General features: G+C 44.3%; 1 protein-coding gene across 1 annotated transcript in view; it reads right to left on the bottom strand.

Moving 5' to 3' along the window:
* Positions 1-20334, bottom strand: part of GPR39 (G protein-coupled receptor 39) — a 263323-nt gene that overhangs the window by 2293 nt on the left and 240696 nt on the right. The window lies entirely within an intron of this gene.

Raw genomic sequence — 20334 nt, 5'->3', positions numbered from 1 at the left:
AAAAAAAAAAAAAAAAACCTGCATAGTAAATCAAGGACTTTTTTTTTTTTCATTGCTCTAAGAGGGATGGGTGCATTCAGCCACCTGCACTATTCCAAGTGTGTTCTTATGTCGTGTCTCCTTGTTTTTATTTCAAGTAGCTCTGACTGAAAGGTTCATTTCATTAATTGTGAAGGAGCCAGGTAGCTCACTTTACCTAAGGGAAGTCACGTATCTTTACCAAGTTTTCAATTTTTTCCTCTTCCTTGCCACTGAATTTCTGAAAGCAAGTAACAAGCATCTTCATCTAAGGTCTCATTTCTTAGAATGTGGAGCCTGGACACAGGGTTTTAGATGTGTTGCTATACTGCACTGTAGGAGGTTGTGCTTCGGGAGGCAAGAGCGAGCCACCTTGTAGTTACCGTGGGTTGAACCTAGTACGGCTTCTAAAGCAAGGAGAAAGAAAAGGCAGCCGGGTGGGCAGAGGAAAGACGTTCTACAATTTTGGTTCTCCTGTCCGTCCTCTTGGTCTCTTGTTCACATGACCCTCATTCTCCCATTACCTTCACCCCCTTTGCCTGGTATCAACTGTCCTTGAATGACCATCCCATCAAATGAAGTAGAGTTCCATAAAAGACCCAGTGTCCCAGGTAGGAGGCAAGGGATGAGGGCAGATGAAGGACTGTGGCTTGTTTATAGTTGGAGCAAGAATTCTATTCTGGCTAAAACAGTTAAAGTAGTAAGTAGGGGACCTTAGTCCAGTCCAGGGGTCCCCAGCCTCTTGGATCTAATGCCTGATGATCTGAGGTAGAACTGATGTAATAGTAACTGTAATGTACGTGAATCACCCCACACCCCCAACCTCTGTCCATGAAACAATGGTCTTCCACAAAACCAGTCCCTGGTACAAGAAAGATTAGGGACCACTGCCCTGGTTTGAACAAGTAGCAGAAGATGGGAAACCAGACTAGAGATTTTCCATTGATGAGAAAAAGGCAAAGTTTAGACATGCAAGATGGAGAAGGCAATGGCACCCCACTCCAGTACTCTTGCCTGGAGAATCCCAGGGACGGGGGAGCCTGGTGGGCTGCCGTCTATGGGGTCGGACACGACTGAAGCGACTTAGCAGCAGCCAGCAGACATGCAAGAAAATACAAATTTGGAGAACAAGTAAAACAAGGAACTTAGTTAGAAATGGTCAAGGTCTAAAAGATGAGGCATCAGACAGGTCATAAGATGTAAGCAAGAAGGATAATTGCTTACTGTGTTTTCTGTTAGTTTCAATACTTAGTACTCTCTGCTAATTTCCTGTGCATTTCTCATGACTGCTAAGATAAAAACTGCTCTTATCTTCATTTTATAGATGAGGATATTGAGTCTCAGAGGTTAGTTACCCAAGGGCTATAGCCAAGACACATGCTTACTGAACTTTAAAATCCACAAGCTATATATTTTTTTTCTTGGACACAATATTTTCTCTCATTTTAAGTATGAAAAATAAAACACAAGCAAGAAAATAAACATGAACCATAATCCCACTATACATAACAGGTATTAAGTAGAACTGTCCACCATAACTGTGCCATATATTGTCATTTTAAAATCTCAACCACATTCAAAAAGAAAGAGGTGAAATCAATTTTAATCCAGTATGCCACGAATATCATTTCACACATGGTTTCAATGTGTTAACCAATCAAAATATTTATACAGTATTTTACATTTTTTTCTCACTAAGTCTTTGAAACTCAGTGTAGCTTACAGCATATTTCTGTTGGGACCAGGCCCCTGTGGCTAGTGGCTAAAGTAATCCTTCATTCCCCCTCCCCAAAGCAGCAAGGCTCCTTATTTCTTCCTCTTCCCACTCCCACCATTGTTCACTACCCAGCCACATCCCCAGAGAGTCCTGCCAAACCAAGGAAACCCCCAAGGAAGCTCCCACCCAGCCTGTATTTATCTTCCTAAGATTCTGACAGTGCAGGTAAGCCAAGGTTTAATCTGGATCATATTTCTCATTACACATTCTCAGCTATAGCATAGACCAAGTCCATCCAGTCTTTTCCCATAAAGCCTTCTCTATAAGGGATGACAAATTATTTAAAGCCTAAATTCTGAAAGCACACACTTTTACATTCTAAGCCTTGCATAATCATTCTGGAATAACATAGACTGTGCCAAACACCTGCCAGAGCTGATCAAATAAACTTCCCTATCTCAACTGAAGGTGGGGAAAATAGCTGGTACCTTTCCTCTTGTGCTTTGAAAGATGATTTTGTGCTAGGAAAATGGAGCACTAGACACACAGGTACAGCCGATGGCCAACGTGAAGTGTATGCCCATAGACAATGCGATATACAGGTTAGCCTTGGTGAGGAGGAAGGAGTCAAATTAGTCCCCTTATAAAATTGTTGTTTTATATTAACAGGTAAATCGCTCATGTTTACATTTGAAAACAGAAGTTCATTATTTTAGATGACACATTGCTGAGAATAAACACCATGTCCAACAGTAACATTTTAGGCTGGCTGTTTACAACTGGTTCAGCTCCAGTCTCAGCTTCTCCAGAGCTGAGACAAAGCTTTAAATTTTTATTCACGCCTTAATAGAGTATATTAAAGATTTGACTAAATTTACGTTGGGCTGCAATCAATTTGGTCTTGTATATTACATTTGGAAAAACCTATAATCCTGTGGTCTGTGTGGTATAATGTATAGCCTGCAGATAAATGACTTTAGTGTGAACTTGAATGATGATCAGTGAACTGAAGTCAGTCACAAAAAGCAGGTAAACTGTTCTAAGGGAAGTGTTGATAGATCTGTATTGTACTCCGGGTTTAGGAAAAGCTTCATATCTTATCTGTTTTTCCGCATAAAGTACTTCCATTTTTCCTCCTTGATCACTACACTGACAAGAGCCATTAGATGGTGACAGAGTTATTCTCAGCAGAGTAATGTTGTTTAAAAAACAGAAGTAATGCGGAGGTCCGACAGCGTCCCACCCTGCAGCCTGACATTTCAACAGCATTCGAGTCAGCCTGCCTGGTTTAGTCTTCAGAAGTGCATTAAGGTATGCCGCCTGGGATGTGGCAGCATCGTACATCTGACACTGTCTCTTCTCCCTTCAAATCTTTAAAGTGAAGGTAACTATTTGTGAGTCCCTTAGAAATGGCTCATCTTACAGTCATCAGAAAGAGAACCTGGAGACCAGTTAGAGATTCCCTTGTCCTACACGAGACAGAACTGAGGCTAAGTCATTCGCCTAAAAAGATGTCACAGGTCAGGGTGGCAGGACCCCTGCTACCTTGCCACACTGCTCAAACACTGGATTCCACCTGAGACTGACAAAGAAGGCTTTCATTATTTTTAAATGTAGTAGGATTGTTTTGTCTTTCTTTTTTTGACTCAAGGGCTGACCATTCACAGTGTAGAATGCAGTGAGAGGCAGGTCCATGTCAGACACCAGTTAAAGTTAGCATGACACCTTCAGACACTGGATTCTGTTTTAAAACCAAGTCTCTCAAGAACTGACACACGATAAAGCTCTGGAGTACATATATTCCCCCCCAAAGGAAGTTGAAGTTTACCCAAAGGAGCTGAAGAAGGTTTGCAAAACAAAATATGATTCCAGGTGATGACCTGATGAGCAAGTCTATAATATAAGGACACCGTCTAATCACCCATCTGTCCATCCATTTGCCCCCGCCTCCCATCTATCTTACATAAGCATGTGCTGCAAAAGAATACATAGCTTCTACTAAGCAGAAAAGATCTGGAAATTCAATCTTTTCTCCAGCCAAAGGTATTTTGTGTGATTTCAAGAAATCTCAAAGATTGACTCTTCCACCCATCTCATTGAAGCCTTGGGGAATGTTGAGAATTATTTAAAATTTCTGTGATTAGTAGAGTTCTCCATCCTCTTCCTGCCTTATAATATTCTAACTTCTCCCTGACCCTAACCACAAGTAAGCAGGAGTTAGATACCCCCTATCCAAGGCACTGATGATAAAAAGCTGAGGAGGACAAGGCAACCACAGTCTGGTGACTTTTTACAAAGGGTCATAAGAGCAGACCCTGGCTAGAACATCATGGCAGCAATGAGCAACGCTGGCTGACTTTCCCACAGGTGGGAACATTCAAAGGAGAGTAAGAGTGGGTCAGTTCGACCTTTCCTGGTGGCTCAGTGGTAAAGAACTCGCCTGCCAACACAGGTTCGATCCCTGGATCTGAAAGATCACCTAGAAAAGGCAACAGTAACCCACTCTAGTATTCTTGCATGGGAAATCCATGGATATAGGACCATGGCTACAGACCATGTGGAACCAAAAGAGTCAGAAATGATTTAGTGACTAAATAACAGTTAGTTCTCCTGGAAAATGGCAGCCAGGTCAAGAACACAGCACAAGCGGGGATGGAGGAATCAAGGGCCACACCACTTTCTGACAGCTGCACAGCTCAGTGTGGCCAGAACAGAGGGCTGGGTGGAGATGGCAAGAGAGCACTGCATCAGGGCTTGTGGGCAGTAAGTTAACTCACACATAGAAAGGTGGGGGACATCTGCTTGTCAACTGACATTTAAACCACAATTGCTAGTGGAAAGTAAGCATATGGCTATTTGAATGAAGAGCTAGGAAGAGACAAGTATATCCAATAACAGGTTTTAGCATTTTCTTGATTTATATCTTTGTGTTTGCCAGTCTGCTCTTGCCAGCCAGCTGAGACATGGATCTCACTCTCTGACTTTCACTCCAGGAGCCCAAACCAGTACCAACATTGATTTAGTCTCTAACCTCTAAGACTAAGTCTCTAACCTCTAAGGTAAATAATGTGCCTGCAATGCAGGAGACCCTGGTTCAATTCCTGGGTTGGGAAGATCCGCTGGAGAAGGGATAGGCTACCCATTCCAGTATTCTTGGGCTTCCCTTGTGGCTCAGCTGGTAAAGAATCCACCTGCAATGCAGGAAACCTGGGTTTGATCCCTGAGTTGGGAAAATCCCCTGGAGAAGGGAAAGGCTACCCACTCCAGTATTCTGGCCTGGAGAATTCCATGGACTGTATAGTTCATGGGGTCACAAAGAGTCAGACACAACTGAACGACTTTCACTTTCTAAGACGAGAGTTCTCAAAGAGGAGGTTCCTAGAACAGCAGCATCAGCACTGCCTGGGAACTTACAAGCCAGACCTGCTGAATCAGAGACTTGGGGGCAAGAATCCACTGGTTGGTGCTGATACTCAAATTTGAGAACCACTGGCCTAAGAGAAGCAGAAATCGAAGCAGAATGTGGATTGTGGGCATTTGTGTGGCCCCATCGCTGGTACAGACTTGCCTTTGAAGCATCACATTTGAATGAGTGGAACTCTGAGCTGGCAGTAGCTCAGAAACCCCTCCCTCTGGTTCCTCCCCTTCCTTCCCCATCCTCTTCCTTCTCCTCACTCCTTTCCTTTCCCCTCTCTTTACTTACATGTGTCTGCAGTGAGAAGCACCTCTCATTCCTTTTCCTTCTGCTGCTTCCCCCCTTCCCCGCTCCATCTTTCCCCAAGATCACAGTAACTAAGCCATATACAGCCTTGCTTATGTCACTGGCACACACCTCTTCCATTTTCTCCCATGGCTTTGAGGAGGACTGCATCACGTGCAGGCAAGTCCCTTAGTAGCTAACAGGTGGCTTCCTGGAAGGACGGTCACCATTCATTGCTGTTTGCCAAAGGAAAGTAGGAGGGGGGGCTTTGGAAGCAGATGGGGTGTCAGGAACACAGGTGATGGCTGTGCACTGGACACCCCCACGTGAAGAGCTACTCCCTGTTCTGTGTCCTCTGACCCTACCAGGACTTGCCTGGACACCTCACAGTCACATTTCCCATGAGCTGTCAGCTTAAAGACCTTCATTTAAAACTGATCTGCCACCTTATTCTCCTTCCCATTGAGAAATGGTCTTTGGGAGAAGCTAGAAAAGCTGTTGGGATTTGGTTTTCAGAGAGGAGGGCAGGTCACAGCTTTAAAGTAATGTAGAGGCCACAGATGGCTGCTTCTGTCCATGAAGACAGATGGTCTGATGTCCTGTCCCTGCCCTAGCTGTTTGATGAAGCCCAGGAAAAGATGGTTCCCCCATCCCCAGGGTGGCTCCATCCACTATGTAGAGGCCAGGGACCCAGATTCCAGATGGCCTGCAATTTGCTAAGCATGACATCCATCCCACTCTGCTCTGCAAGCTTCAATATAAGAAGACAAACTATAAATCGCAGTAACAACATAAATATCAATATTTCTAAAACAAGCCCTTCTGCCTGGGAGCTGTCGGACACCCACTTGCACTCCAAGTAAGCAGCATTTAGGGTCGTCGTCGTGGTTTAGTGCCTCTGTTCCTTTATGAATGCATGGTCAGTGATCAACTGGAATCTGTTAAATAAATATTTTTCTATGTGGGTCTCAACTGTATGCAGCTGTGTGGCTTTCTGAATCAGTTTCTCTGTGTCTGTTCTGAATTAGTTGACAGTGATACCCTTGGGTCTGGGATGACTACCAAAGTCCATGAGAGAAGCTGAACACTTCCTCCCTAGTAGTGCACAGCCCGGGAGTGGGTGGTGGTCATGGGGACTGTGTTGCCCCCTGCAAGAATGTGGGGGAGGCAACAGATCATGTGATGACCAGCCATCCTCTCCAGATCATCAACTCATGGCACCCCTGTGGCGATGACTGTGCCACTTATAAACACTGCTTCATGGCTGAAAAGCTGCAGTTTCTAATAGGATTTAGTTCTTTGCAAGCAATAGAGAATTAAAACCCCAGAATGCAAGCACTGGAAAAAAAAAAAAAACCCTCAGCCATGAAACTACCAATGAGCCTGCAAAAGCCCCAGAGAAGTGCCAAGAGAGGCCCCAGTTCACCCAGCCCAGGAGTCCAAACATCAGGCCTTGTAGTCTCATGGTGTTTGCACTGGTCACGAGCTCCCCTCAGACCTAATGAAACCAAGCTACTCATGGATGGAGCAGGTTCAGCCAAGCCCAAACAGCAGAGGCAACACAGGCATTTCAGGAGCGCAGATAGGTGTCAACATGCCTGTGGATCCTGGTTCCTGTTTGAGGTCCCTCTGTGCAGAGACAACTGGGACCCTGGGAGAACCAGCCTTGGGTGCTTGTGACTGAGGCAGGCCAGGCCCAGGTGGGGCAAGCAAGTGCCCAGTCTGTTCTTTCTGGTCCCCGGGCCCCCCCCACTCTGATCCCTGTGCCTGGACCATGTCGTCCTCATGTTCTGCTCTTCCTCCTCTCTCCCTCTCCACTCCTCTCACCCCACTGCCATGCTGGTTCCAGCTCTTATTCTACAAGTTTCCACATAGTGGCACTGCCTCCAGGAAGCCTTCCTGGTCTCTACAAGGCTCTATCGGTTTCCCTGCTATGAGATCACCGGCACCTTTACTACCAGCCCCTGTCATCAGGACACTGTAGCATCAACTAGACCATAAATTCCATGAGGTCAAGATGTTCCACCTTCACTCTCCTGTCCTCAACACCTAACAGAACATCTTTACAAAGTAATTGCTCAATAAACATTCGTAGGAGGGAGAGTGGGTGTTGGAGGTTAGACGAGGGGCTGGAGAAGAGAACATTTAACATGCATTCACCTCATGTATATAGAATTCATCTGAAGCCAGCTTCCCCATCCAGAGGGGGTCAGTACTAAGCCTCCTGATGCAGGGCCCCTGCCTGGATTATTTCCATTCCCATCCTGAGGAAAGGAGGAAGAGAGAATAGGCCTTGGAAGAAGGGACCACCTTTTCAATCCAGCAAGGTCAGAACCTCCAGGCCCAAGGAGGAGGTGCAAACAGGGCTGACAGTCTGGGTCTGGCCTGTGCCTTCAGACACAAGTAGCTTTTGTCTCCCAGTCCATGCACTTTTCCCCCAGTCCTGAGTTCTCCATGCTAGAAACCTGTTTCTTCTGTTTCTCTCCAAGATGGCCTCCTGGGGTACAGAATACAAGTGAGGATCATCAGGAGAAATAGGATATAGAAAAGACACGTGTTGGAGTATTTTCTTTTGCCCCAAAATACTTCACTTCAGGGACCCCCATCAATCACAGCCTCCCATGAAGATGCTACAAGTCTTTATGAGAGAAGCTGTAGCCACAAACCCAAAACATAAGGCTTAGGGTTTGAACCAAAGGGGAAAACTCATAGAGAAGAGAAATCATTGAGAAGAGCATCTGATAAAGGTGGAGGGAGACGTTTTCTACATTATACACTGTGTGGTCTCAGGAGGAAGAACTCTTGCAGTTATGACCCTAAATTTCCATCTGGGCACAACGTGGTTATAGAGGGAAAGGGTCTGGGGAGAGTAGAACATGAAAATATTTAACTCCCCAGATGAACAGTCCTCCTACTCTATGTCTGTCATAAAATCTCCAATGACATATATTCTGGCACCTGTAATTCCACCTGCATCTGACCTAGGTAACTTCTCCCACCAAGGGATGTTCACATTTTCTCTCTAAAGCGCAGGCTTCTTGTATGCAAAATGGAGATGACAACAGCTGCTGGGATGATTAGTTGAGACAATGGCCATGAAGTGCTAAGAAGTACAGTGCCTGGTGCTAGGTAAGGGCTTACATTAGTCATCAGCACCTCCGTGATCACCTGTCCCTCCACTGCCATGACCTCCACCTCCGCCTCCGCCACCACCTCCACCATCATCACCATCTCCAAACCATCACCATGACCATGACCTCCACTGCCATCTCCGTCTTCACCACCATCACCCCCATTGCCATCTCTAGCACACGTTTACCATCATCACTGTCTCGATCTCCTCTTTCACCCGTTATCACTACCACTACCTTGCCATCAACATTCTCACTGCCATCCGGACAGCTCCCAGAGCTAAGAGATCCAGAACGCTGATTAGAACCACAGGATGTCACACACCTTTCAAGCCTCAACTCAAAAATAAGGCCCAGAAAATTCTGTGACCTTACCAGGATTTTCCTGCTATTCAGATCAAGATTTAGGTCTCCTCAATTCCAGGCCACACGTCTTTCCACCACTTGGAAATGGGGCTCTTGCTGTTTTGCCCTGAGACCCTGATTCATTTCTCTCTCCCTCAACACACATATATAGGTCACAGGGTGAGAGGGCAGGGGGGTTAAGGAGCTAGAGAGGCAAGCAGTGGAGGCTGTAATAAGAGAAGAAAATTGACAGAAGGTAGGACTGTAAGAAGAAGGAAAAACTTCAAATTCCGGGAAAACAGGAACCCGGAGTCCTCCCTAACTTCCTATCCCTACATAATTCTTCTCCAGGAAGAATGACAAGTGGCAGGGATGCTCCATAAATATCTGGTCATCTGGTTAATTCGGCTAATAAGGCCTCCTCTCCAAATGACCCTGAACTTCGCTTCTTTCCTCCATCTACTCCTCCACCCTCAGCACACCCTCACCCCCAGTCAGTGCCCATGGGTATGTCCACCGACTGAGCTATGGTATGGTGGAAAAGGGAAGGGCTGGGATTTGGAGTCAGACAGACCTGAGTTTGAACCTCAGCCCTGCTATTTACCAGCTATGTGACCATGGACTTATATCTCCACGACATGGATAAAATAACCATATCTACTTTAAGGAATTGTGGTAAGAAAAGCTAAAGGATATACATGCATATAAAGTACAGAGCATAGCAATGGTCAATGAATGGTCACTTGTATTACTTACTATACAATCCAACTGGCTGCCCCAGGGTAGAAGTAATACCAGCTAAAGTTAATCTACTGTGCATGTATTTCAGACACTCTTTTATGCACTTAACTGACACTTGCTTATTTAATAAGCCCCACAAGATGGCCACTACTTAGTTTCTTGGCTATTACACAGATAAGAAAGTTGAGATATGAATTGGTTAAATGACCTGCCCAAACTCACACAGTTGACAAGGTCCAGAGTCCATGTTGTTGAAAATGCTGCCCAGCAGCTTGCCCTCAGCTGGAGATCCCCTGAGGAGGATCAATGATCAAATGCTTTCTGAATCCCAAATTCAAAGGTATTTCAATTTAAATGGCCACAAGTTCAGAAATAAATTTTTTTTGATGGGTGTCATGTTACATAACAGAATCTCAACAGTCAAGAAATAAAAAACCCCCTCTAACACATCTCTATGATAAGGAAAGGTATCATCTTGAAGGGGCCTTTTTACATGTAAGGGAAACAGGATAAACTTTCCTGTTACTATAAGAGGAGCTTGATGAAATTCAAAGAAGCAAACTAGCTTTGAATAGGAGTCTGACAGGCTAGACTCCTGCTAAACATTTACTTTTGATTGGATTTATTTGATGGGAAGCAAGAACCTCTCCCCCACCCCCACTCCCAGGCACAGGAAGAGCTCGAGGAAGGATGCTTTCCTATGAAAATCCATTTAAAAAACTCAGAGTTGAAGACTATTCTCACTCATCATAGGCTGCTTCCCTCCCCATAAATACAATCTAGAATTTAGTTTCAAAGTAAATTAGAAAATGAGTTCCACTCCCCTTTATCTGCTCATATCTTGTAACTTAGCAATGAAATTCCTGGAACAATCTATAGCCAAATGCCAGAACAGGAGGCAAAAAAAAAAATGAGCTGATGGGAGAGATATCAAAAGAGGTTTATGAAAGAGCCAAACTTATATTTGCGTTTTATTTAGGCCTGAAGGTCTTAACTGAAATCAGTAAAGCTCTCAGAAAAGTAGAGGAGACGGTATCAGGCTTCTAAGATAGGGTTTTGTATCAAGAATGATCAGATGAGGATGCCTTCCTGTTAATGATTTGAAAATGAAATCACTGTAGCGTGACATGATAAGAATAAATCCTTCCTGGTGGGTTTTCATTTCAGAGGGACAAACAGAACTGTGAGGAAATAGTCTTGCAGATTTGGGAACATTAAGTATCATCTCTCCAAGTGTAGCAGTTAATTGGCAGCCATGAACATTATTATTCATATTAAGTCCAGTTCAGTCCAACAATAATAATATCCTGATTTAATTTTTAAAGCTATTCTGCATCTGTTACCTCATTTGCTGTCTCCCCAGCCTGATGACCAAAGGGCAATGTAATAGAGAAGAACAAATCTGACTTCATATTGGATCTATTTCTTTTACTTTAACCTTTGTTTTCTGTTGCTTTTACTGTAAGTTAAGCACGCTGCCTATAGTCTGAAATACACAGGACGGCCCCTCCTCAAGGCTCTGACCTTTAAAGGTATAACACTTTTCCATTCACATAGAGATGAAAGTTGCAGAGCAGAGAATAACATTTGTCTTGTTGGAGGTTTTCAGAAACATCCAGACTTGACCTACACAGACAGCTGCAAGAACAAAGGATTCCTGCACCAACAAGTTTGCATCAACACTCCGTCCACTTTTAGCATGAAAGAAGCCTTAATGCTAACTCAGGCAAGATGATTCTTTGGGATACTAGTCTACCATCTTTTCAGTCTGCTGACTTTCCAAATAAAGTCTCTATTCCTTGCCTCAACAACTGGTCTTGTGATTTACTGTCCTGTCATGAAGTTAGTAGTGCAAGCTTGGACTGGGTAACTGCAGAGCACCTTCAAGCTCTGTCCCAGCTCTAAACACATCTCAGTTTCCCTTTCTGGGAACCTTCTCCATGCCTCTGACTTGAGATACCGTCTCCAGAGATATGCAGTTCCCAAATCAACACAGCCAGCGTCAGGAGACATCCACAGCCATCATCCTATTCAATATCATGGCTTGAAAAGCTCATCACACCTTATATGGGGACATGTCCAAATTGAATGACCAACCATCCGCTGAAACCTTCTCTCCCTCCTCTGCTCCCAAATTTAATAAGCTCTACCACCATGCACTGATTTTTCTAGATAGAAACCTGCAAGTCATCCTGTTCTACCCCTTCCCCCATCATTTCCAAATCTAGTCCTTCTCTAAGCCTGTCAGCTTTCCCTCCCCAGTGTGTCCTCTTCTCTCCACTCCCACTGTAAGATCCCTAATTGGAGCTGCCTTTATCTTATGCCTGGATGAGACACAAGCTCACTCACTGGTTTGGTTCAAAATCACTCCTGCCCAAGCCAGGATCATCTCATTAAGTTGAAAAGTTCATGTCACCCTCTTGCTTATAACATTTAAATGGCCTATTATTAAAACCTTAGAAGAACTGCAACCTTATAATAAAGTTCCAAATCTCTAACAAGTCCTATAGGATCTGACTTAACTTATTCCTTCAGGCTCTCCTGTACCCTGCGTGCTGTGTCTGCTCCCCAGCACTTCAACTCTTCTCATTTTCTGGAGCCAGCCAACTCTCTCCTGCCTCGGGCTCTTATACAGCCATGTTCCCTTCTCTTCACCATGCAAATTCTTATCCATTTTTCAGTCCTCTGCTGAAAGACCACTTCCTCCAAGAAATCATCCCAGACCTCATGTTTGAGCCCCATACTGTAAGCTCCCATTACCCCATGCTTCTTTGCCACACTCTGTAATTTGGACATATTTAACTTGGAACAACAGTCTTTCATGCCTGTCTTCTCAGCCATGAAAGCTCCATGGGATTAGAGACTGGGTTTGCCCATTCTACATCTGCAGTGTCTGGCACAACATCTAGCACATGGTAGGTGAACAATATAAGTGGGAAGACCTGTTGAGCTGATATTCTAACCATATAGTGAGGTAGATGGGGTGGGGGCCTCTGGCCTTATTCTTTATTGATAAAAAGGTTAGCATACATTACACTGAACCTATTTGGTTCAGGTTACAAAGAAAATGAGTGGAAGCCAGAAAGCCTAAAACCTGGGATCTTCTAAGCAAAGATGTTCACAAATTCAATTACATCACCTTCATCACACATCTCCATGTTTATAACCCAGAGACCAATCCTACCCTCTCCCAGAGTTTAGCTGACACAGGGAGACAAGCATGGGAAGATCCCCTGGAGAAGGAAATAGCAAGCCACTCCAGTATTCTTGCCTGGAACATTTCAGGGACAGAGAAGCCTAGTGGGCTATAGTCCATGGGGTCCCAAAGAGGCAGACATGAATGAGTGACTAAGCATGCACATCCCAAGTCTTTGCCCAAGACAGAGTCTAGGAAACTCCTGGAATGTACCTGCTCAAGGATTCTCTCCTCTGCAAAGGGCTCCCTGATCATTCTAAGGAGGAATCTTCCCAGACCTTGTCCTTGCTTCTGTGACAGCTCAACCACACCAATTTAACTATGAATTTCCACATAAATCTGGATCACTGAGAGCACATGGAGATGCAAAGCCCATGTCCCAACGCATGCCAAGTACAGCACAGTAGGGCCTTAATACTTGGTCACTGGATGTATGAAAAAAAAAAAAAATGCTTAATTCCATCAAAAAATGTACCAGAGTCCCATCTTGAACTTCTGACTAAAAAACTGGAATCCTACTGCACTAATATCTATAAATACACACACATCACTTCATTGTTTAGGATAATAGTACTTCAAAAATAATTTTGGGCTTGTAGGAGACAAATCAGATACCACCTTCCCAAGCCCACTGCAGACAGATGCACAAAGAATACAGTGGCTTTGGGTTGTTCTAGAACCAGGAGAAACAAAGAGCAGGCAGGCAGTGGGACAGCCACCTTTCCCCCAGGAAGGCTGCCCCCTGGCCTTGAATGGGTGAGGAACAGGACTCCTCTTTCCTGCCAGGGCTCTGCCTCGGGTCAAGCTAGAATGTGCAGGTCTCTCAGGTTTGATGCGACAACACCTCTAGGACAGGATGGAGAAAGTTGCAGGAGACTGAGCAGCCTCTTAGAGCAAGTAGTCCCACCCAGGACAGGCAGGCTAGGACGTAGAGGGTGACAGGCCTCTGCGCATCAGCTCTGGGAACTCTGGAACTCGGAGGAGGAGAAGTGCTTCCCAGGACAAGGCTCTACTAGGGGCAGCCATGGGCAGGAGCAAGGTCCAGGCATCAGGTCAGGGAGAATACAGGCTACAAGATGCATCTAAGGTGGGGAAGAAAAACAAAGCCCCAGGAGAAGAATGGGTGGGCATGGGGGACCAGCTTGCCCTGGTGGTGCATGCTGGGACTGAGCATGATCAGAAACTCAAAGGATAACTTGAGAGCCACCTTAGGATGTATTGAAGCCAAGTGTGATTAGCCCAGACCCAGCACAGCAGGTGCCCTTTTTCACAGATAGTCACACTTGGCTTTGGAGCACCTTACAGATTGCTCCAACACCACCCAACTACAGCTGAGGAAAGGGAGGCTCACAGCAGACAAGAGATTAGGTCAAGGTCATTTGGCCAGCTCCAAAGAAAGAGCAAGACCCAAGCCACATCCCTTTCTCCTTTCCCATAGCCAAGGATTCCATTCACTGGATGTTTATGAGTGAAGCCCAGGTTTAGAAGGCAGACACGTGTGAGGGTGGTTTTAGCGTCAGGACCCGCTGACTAAGAATTGGGATCTTTCACCAATAATGTGCCCCTAGGAAGCAAGTAGTTAACATTCTTGTCATCATTTTCTTTGATAGTAAAATTGGGAAATAAATAACTTCCTTATACAATAAAAAAGGCTGAGTGCCAAAGAACCGATGCCTTTGAACTGTGGTGTTGCAGAAGACTCTTCAGAGTCCCTTGGACAGCAAGGAGATCAAACCAGTCAATCCTAAAGGAAATAAACCCTGAACATTCATTTGAAGGACTGATGCTGAAGCTCCAATATTTTGGCCACCTGATGCGAAGAGCCGACTTATTGGAAAAGACCCTAATGCTGGGAAAGATTGAGGGCAGGAGGAGAAGGGGATGACAGAGGACGAGATGGTTGGATGGCATCATTGACTCAATGGACATGAGTTTGAGCAAACTTAGGGAGATGGTGAAGGACAGGGAAGCCTGGTGTGCTGCAGTCCATGGGGTCACAAAGAGTTGGACACAACTGAGCGACTGAACAAAAAACAAATGCAATGATTGTGTCACTGAGTAGGACCCTATGGGGACTTCCTGGGACAGTCCCCCTTCCCATAGCCTCTACTGTAGCTCCCCTCTGAAGTGCCCAGATCATAGTCTCTCAGGTATATTTCCTGAGTTTTACCAATGCTAAAAAACCACCACCAAATGGAAGAAATTACTTACTTGATCATGAGCATGTAGCCTGCACATGGACCCTAAGGACTGATCATGTTAACTCCTATGACACTTCCCTGTTACCTCACCATCAATTAGTCAGAATTGTGCAGGAGCTGGTCACACACCCTGTGACCCTTCTCCCTCACCTTGTCTTTAAAAAGGTTTTGCTGAAACCCTTCAGAGATTTTGGGATTTTTTGAGCAGGAGCCACTCATTCCCCTTGCACGGCCCTACAATGAACTTATCTCTGCTCCAAACTCCTATTCTTGAGTATCATTTGGCCTCACTGTGTACCAGGCACACAAACTTGCATTCAGTAATATTTGTAATACACAATGAACCTGTATGTCAATACTTGGCATATTGCTACTCAATAGTAAATTTTATTTCCCTCCCTCTATATTTCCTAGAATCCTGGATTTGAGGGAAAAATTAAGAAGCCTCTCTGCTACCATCTTGCCTTAAGCACAGATTCTGCATACCACTGCACTTTGGTTGCACTAACATTGTGGCAGGGTGTCCTACAAATAAACACAATTCTGACACTATTTACCTGAAAACAGTATCGGATCCCATAGGGTAAGGGCTCTGTCCTACAAAACTATTCCCCTCTCCCCCACTTCAGATGCCAGCTGCAGGCTTTGGTCATCACCTATGCTTCCAACCAACTAGCTATAGATCTGAGGTTCCAAAAACCTTTACCTTGGGTTTGATTAAATCGCTAAGGCAACTAAAACAGAAATCAGAGAAATACTTTACTTACTAGATTGCCCCTTCATCATGAAAAGATTTAACTCAGGAACAGCCAGAGAAAGAGATGCACAGGGCAAACATGGGGAAAGGACCCTGTGGAGCTTTCCTTCTCTCTCTGGGGCACCATTCTCTCCAAATCTCCAAGTGGTCACCAACTGGGACATGTTCACCCCTTGGGAAACACTGCAAATCCCATACTTTGAGGTTTTTATGGAGGCTGTCTTATGCAAGTGTGATTGATTAAATTATTAGCCATTGATAACCGAACACAATCTCCAACCTGCCCTCTCCCCTCCCTGGAGGTCCAGAGTGGGACTGAAAAGTCTAACCCTATAACCACATTGTTGGTTCTCCAGGCAACTAGCCCCATCCAGAGGTGCCTCCAAAAGTCACCTCGTTCACATAAAAAAAGACATCTCCATTAGGCTCCTCACTTAGGCAATTCCAAAGGTTTTAAGAGCCCTGTGCCAGAAACGGGGGCAAAGACCACATATATATTTCTTATTATAAATCACAATATCACAGGTGGTAAAGTGCATATCAGTTTTGGTATATGCCTAGAATTAATTCCCCCTTCCTTCAAGAAGAGCACTCCAATGGTCCTTTGGGGAACCACTGTCCCTGACTCAGTCCTTGAAGCTCTACTCTTAGTCCCCAAAAGTGGATAGTTGCTGAAGGAGTGGGCAGTCAGAGTCACAGTGGCCCATTCAGTGATGGACACAGGACCCAGTCAGGCCAATCAGACCCAGCCTTGGGATACTTGCTGGAACCACTGGGAAAGCAATAGTCTGAGTGTGTTGCCCAGCCAGGTAAACAGAAACCTGCAAGCCTGCGGTTATGACTGCCCCTACATGGGAAAGCCTTCCCTGAAACCGATGCCGATGCAAAGGAAAGCAAAGCAAAGACAGAGCGAGAGAGATGGGCAAGGATTTCTAACATTATTTGAAACTGGATCCAACCAGACCTGAAATAACACCTACCCATGGATTTTTTCAATTACATGAACTAAAAAATACTTTTTCTTACTTCTTTTTGCTTAAGCCAGTTTGAATATGGTTTTCTCTTCAAGTCATAACAATCCCAATTATGTAAGTCTCTTTAATTTTGTGACCTACAGAGGTGATTCTTCAGTCTCCTAAGGTAACATCACTCAGTCTTTCAGGTATAACCAGAATGCCTCCTTTCACCCATCTGAAGTAAAAGACAGTGAGAGGACTAGTGGCTGCTTTCTACCACTCATCACTAGGACTTTAACTATGCAAAGCTTGATTTCTCTCTTTTCTCTTTATTGACTAAAGCAATCCAATACTTACCTTTCATAGGAAATCTATACTTAAGTATTCATTTCCTGTTACCAAAACAAACAAACAAACCAGCTATCCTTTCTCTTCCTTTATGCAAAGTATTTTGGGATGTAGAATTGAGAGTTGAGGAATACTGAGGACATGTTCCAGTGGAGCCCTATTATTTGACCAATAAGAAAACAGGATGACAGCTGAGCCCAGCACCATCAATGGCAGAACCTCTGACTCCAGGCCTTCCCCTCACCCCTCAAGATTTCCGCAGCTATCAATGCCTTGCAATGACCTTGCACCCAATCAAAGGTATATGGGTTGATTAAAATATTCAGTACTTACCAAGAAAGTCCTGCAGCCTGGTATTCTAGCCCCAGCTCTGCACTCACCATCTGTGTGACCTTGGATCTGTCATCTAACCAATAAAAAATTTGTTTCTTCAGGGACTTTCCTGGTGCTCCACTGGCTAAGACTCTAATCTCCCAATACAGGGGGCCTGGGTTTGGTCCCTAATCAGGGAGCTAGATCCCACAGGCTGCAACTATGAGTTTGCAGGCTGCAACTAAAGATCCCACATGCTGCAAGAAAGATGAAAAATCACATGTGCTGCAACTAAAACTCAGTGCAGTTAAATAAATTTTTTAAAAATCTGTTTCTTCATTAATAGAATTAGAGGTTGGACTAAGAGGATCATAAAATGTCAGAAGTCTAATCAACCTAAGGCAGATCATGGACCAAGAGAAAGCTGACTGCTGAATCAGCCCCACATGGGAATAAAAATTCATTCCAATACTGGGCTCTGAAGGTGAACTTTTTTCAGAAAGACACAGGAAGAGAGGAAACTGAGTCCCCTACAAAGCCATGTACTTACAAACATGACTCTTTTTCCTCTTCCTTCTTATATGAGCCCTTGATGCCTTCCGGTTTGCCTTTTAAAATCTTCTTAAAACTGGAATACACTGTGTTGACCATTTGAGTTTGCCCAATTTACTGAGGATGATCTTGGTTTACAAGATTTGTCCCAGCTTATTTATAGACTCCCCCCTCTTTTATCATCAAAATTGTTCCAGCATCAGCAAGGGACTCATAGAGAACAAAGAAAGCATTCCTACAAAACAACAAGATATAGGCAGATAATCCAGTAGGGAAAAGAAAAAAAAAATAAGCAAATGACTTGAGCAGGAACTTCACAAGGTAGACTATCCAAATGGCCAGCAAACAAATTCAAAGATATTCCACATCATAATCTTCAGGGAAATGCAAATTAAAGCCCCAGTTAGATACAACCACATACTGAACAGAATGGCTAAAGGAAAAGGACATGATGGGAAAATAAAACATGGATAGGAAAGGATATGGAGCAACTGGAAGGCCCACACACCGCTGGTGGTATGTCAGCTGCCACAACTATTTTGGAAAACTATTTAGCAATCTCCACTAAAGCTGTACATTTGCATGTCCCCTGCCCCAGCAGATCTACTCCCAGGTAAATGCCAACAGAAATGCATAAGACACGTCCACCTAAAGGCATGGATTAAAATGTTCATAGCAACTTTTCTATGTGAAAACCATGCAAAAGCTCATCAGTGGTTAAAAAATGTAGATGAATAGAATATGTGCACAGTGGGATATCAGAGACTACATGAAGCAGGAGGAATTTGCAGAATAAACTACACCCAGCAACATGGGTGAATCTCACAAACATAATGCTGAGTGAAGAAGGCAGACACAGATGATTAAATGTTCTAAGATTTTGCATATACAAAGCACAAGAAAAGGAAAGCAAGGACCTCCCTGGTGGGCCAGTGGTTAAGAATCCGCCTGCCAATGCAGGGGATACAGGTTCAATCCCATCCGGGAAGATTCCACATGCCAAGGGGCAACTAAGCCCGTGTGCCACGGTTACTGAAGCCCAAGTGCCTAGAACCTGTGGTCTGAAACAAAATGAGAAGCCTGTACACCACAGCTAGAGAGTAGCTCCTGCTGTCTGCAGCCAGAGATAGCCTGTGGACAACAACCAAGATCCAGCACAGCCAAAACCAAATTAATTAAAAATTTAAAATAAAACAGGAAAGCAAGGGTATGGTGTTCAAAGTCAGGATACTGGTTATCCTTGGGGGATCAGCACAAGGGGGCACAAAGGAGCTGTGGGGTACTGGTGATGCTCTCTTTCCTGAGTTCTGTGAATGCGTTCAAACTGCAAATTTATAAGACTTCAATAAAAGTCCAAAAATACTTTTTAAAAAGTATTCCAGCAAGTATGATAAATGTCACACCCTGTTATGGGCTGAATTGTGTCTCTGCAAAAATTCAAATATTGAAGCTCTACCCCAATAATTCAAATCCTAAAATATGATGCTGTTAAAGTGCTGCACTCAATATGCCAGCAAATTTGGAAAACTCAGCAGTGGCCACAGTCCTGGAAAAGATCAGTTTTCATTCCAATCCCAAAGAAAGACAATGACAAAAAATGTTCAAACTACTGCACAATTGCACTCATTTCATACACTAGCAAATTAATGCTTAAAATTCTCCAAGCCAGGTTTCAACAGTATGTGAACCATGAACTTCCAGATACTCAAACTGAATTTAGAAAAGGCAGAGGAACCAGAGATCAAATTGCCAACATCTGCTGAATCATCAAAAAAGCAAGGGAGTTCCAGAAAAACATCTATTTCTGCTTTATTGACTACACCAAAGCCTTTATATGGTGGTGGTGGTAGTTTATTTGGTAAGTCATGTCAGACTCTTGTGACCCCATGGACTGTAGCCTGTCAGGCTCCTCTGTCCATGGAATTTCCCAAGCAAGAATACTGGAGTGGGCTGCTATGTCCTTCTCTAGGGGATCTTCCCAACCCAGGGATTGAACCCTGGTCTCCTGCATTGCAGGCAGATACTTTACTGACTGAGCTACAAAGGAAGCCCCTTTGATTGTGTAGAACACAACAAACTGTGGAAAATTCTTCAAGAGATGGGAATACCAGACCGCCTGACCTACCTCCTGAGAAATCTGTATGCAGGTCAAGAAGCAACAGTTAGAACTGGATATGGAAAAACAGGCTGGTTCCAAATTGGGAAAGGAGTACATCAAGGCTATATATTGTCACCCTGCTTATTTAACTTATATGCAGAGTACATCATGAGAAACGCTGGGCTGGAAGAAGCACAAGCTGGAATCAAGATTGCAGGGAGAAATATCAATAACCTCAGATACGCAGGTGACACCACCCTTC

Source organism: Bison bison, unplaced genomic scaffold (genome assembly GCF_000754665.1).
Source record: "Bison bison bison isolate TAMUID 2011002044 unplaced genomic scaffold, Bison_UMD1.0 scf7180017864330, whole genome shotgun sequence".
Lineage (NCBI taxonomy): Eukaryota > Metazoa > Chordata > Mammalia > Artiodactyla > Bovidae > Bison > Bison bison.
This window is presented reverse-complemented; position numbering and strand designations above follow the sequence as displayed.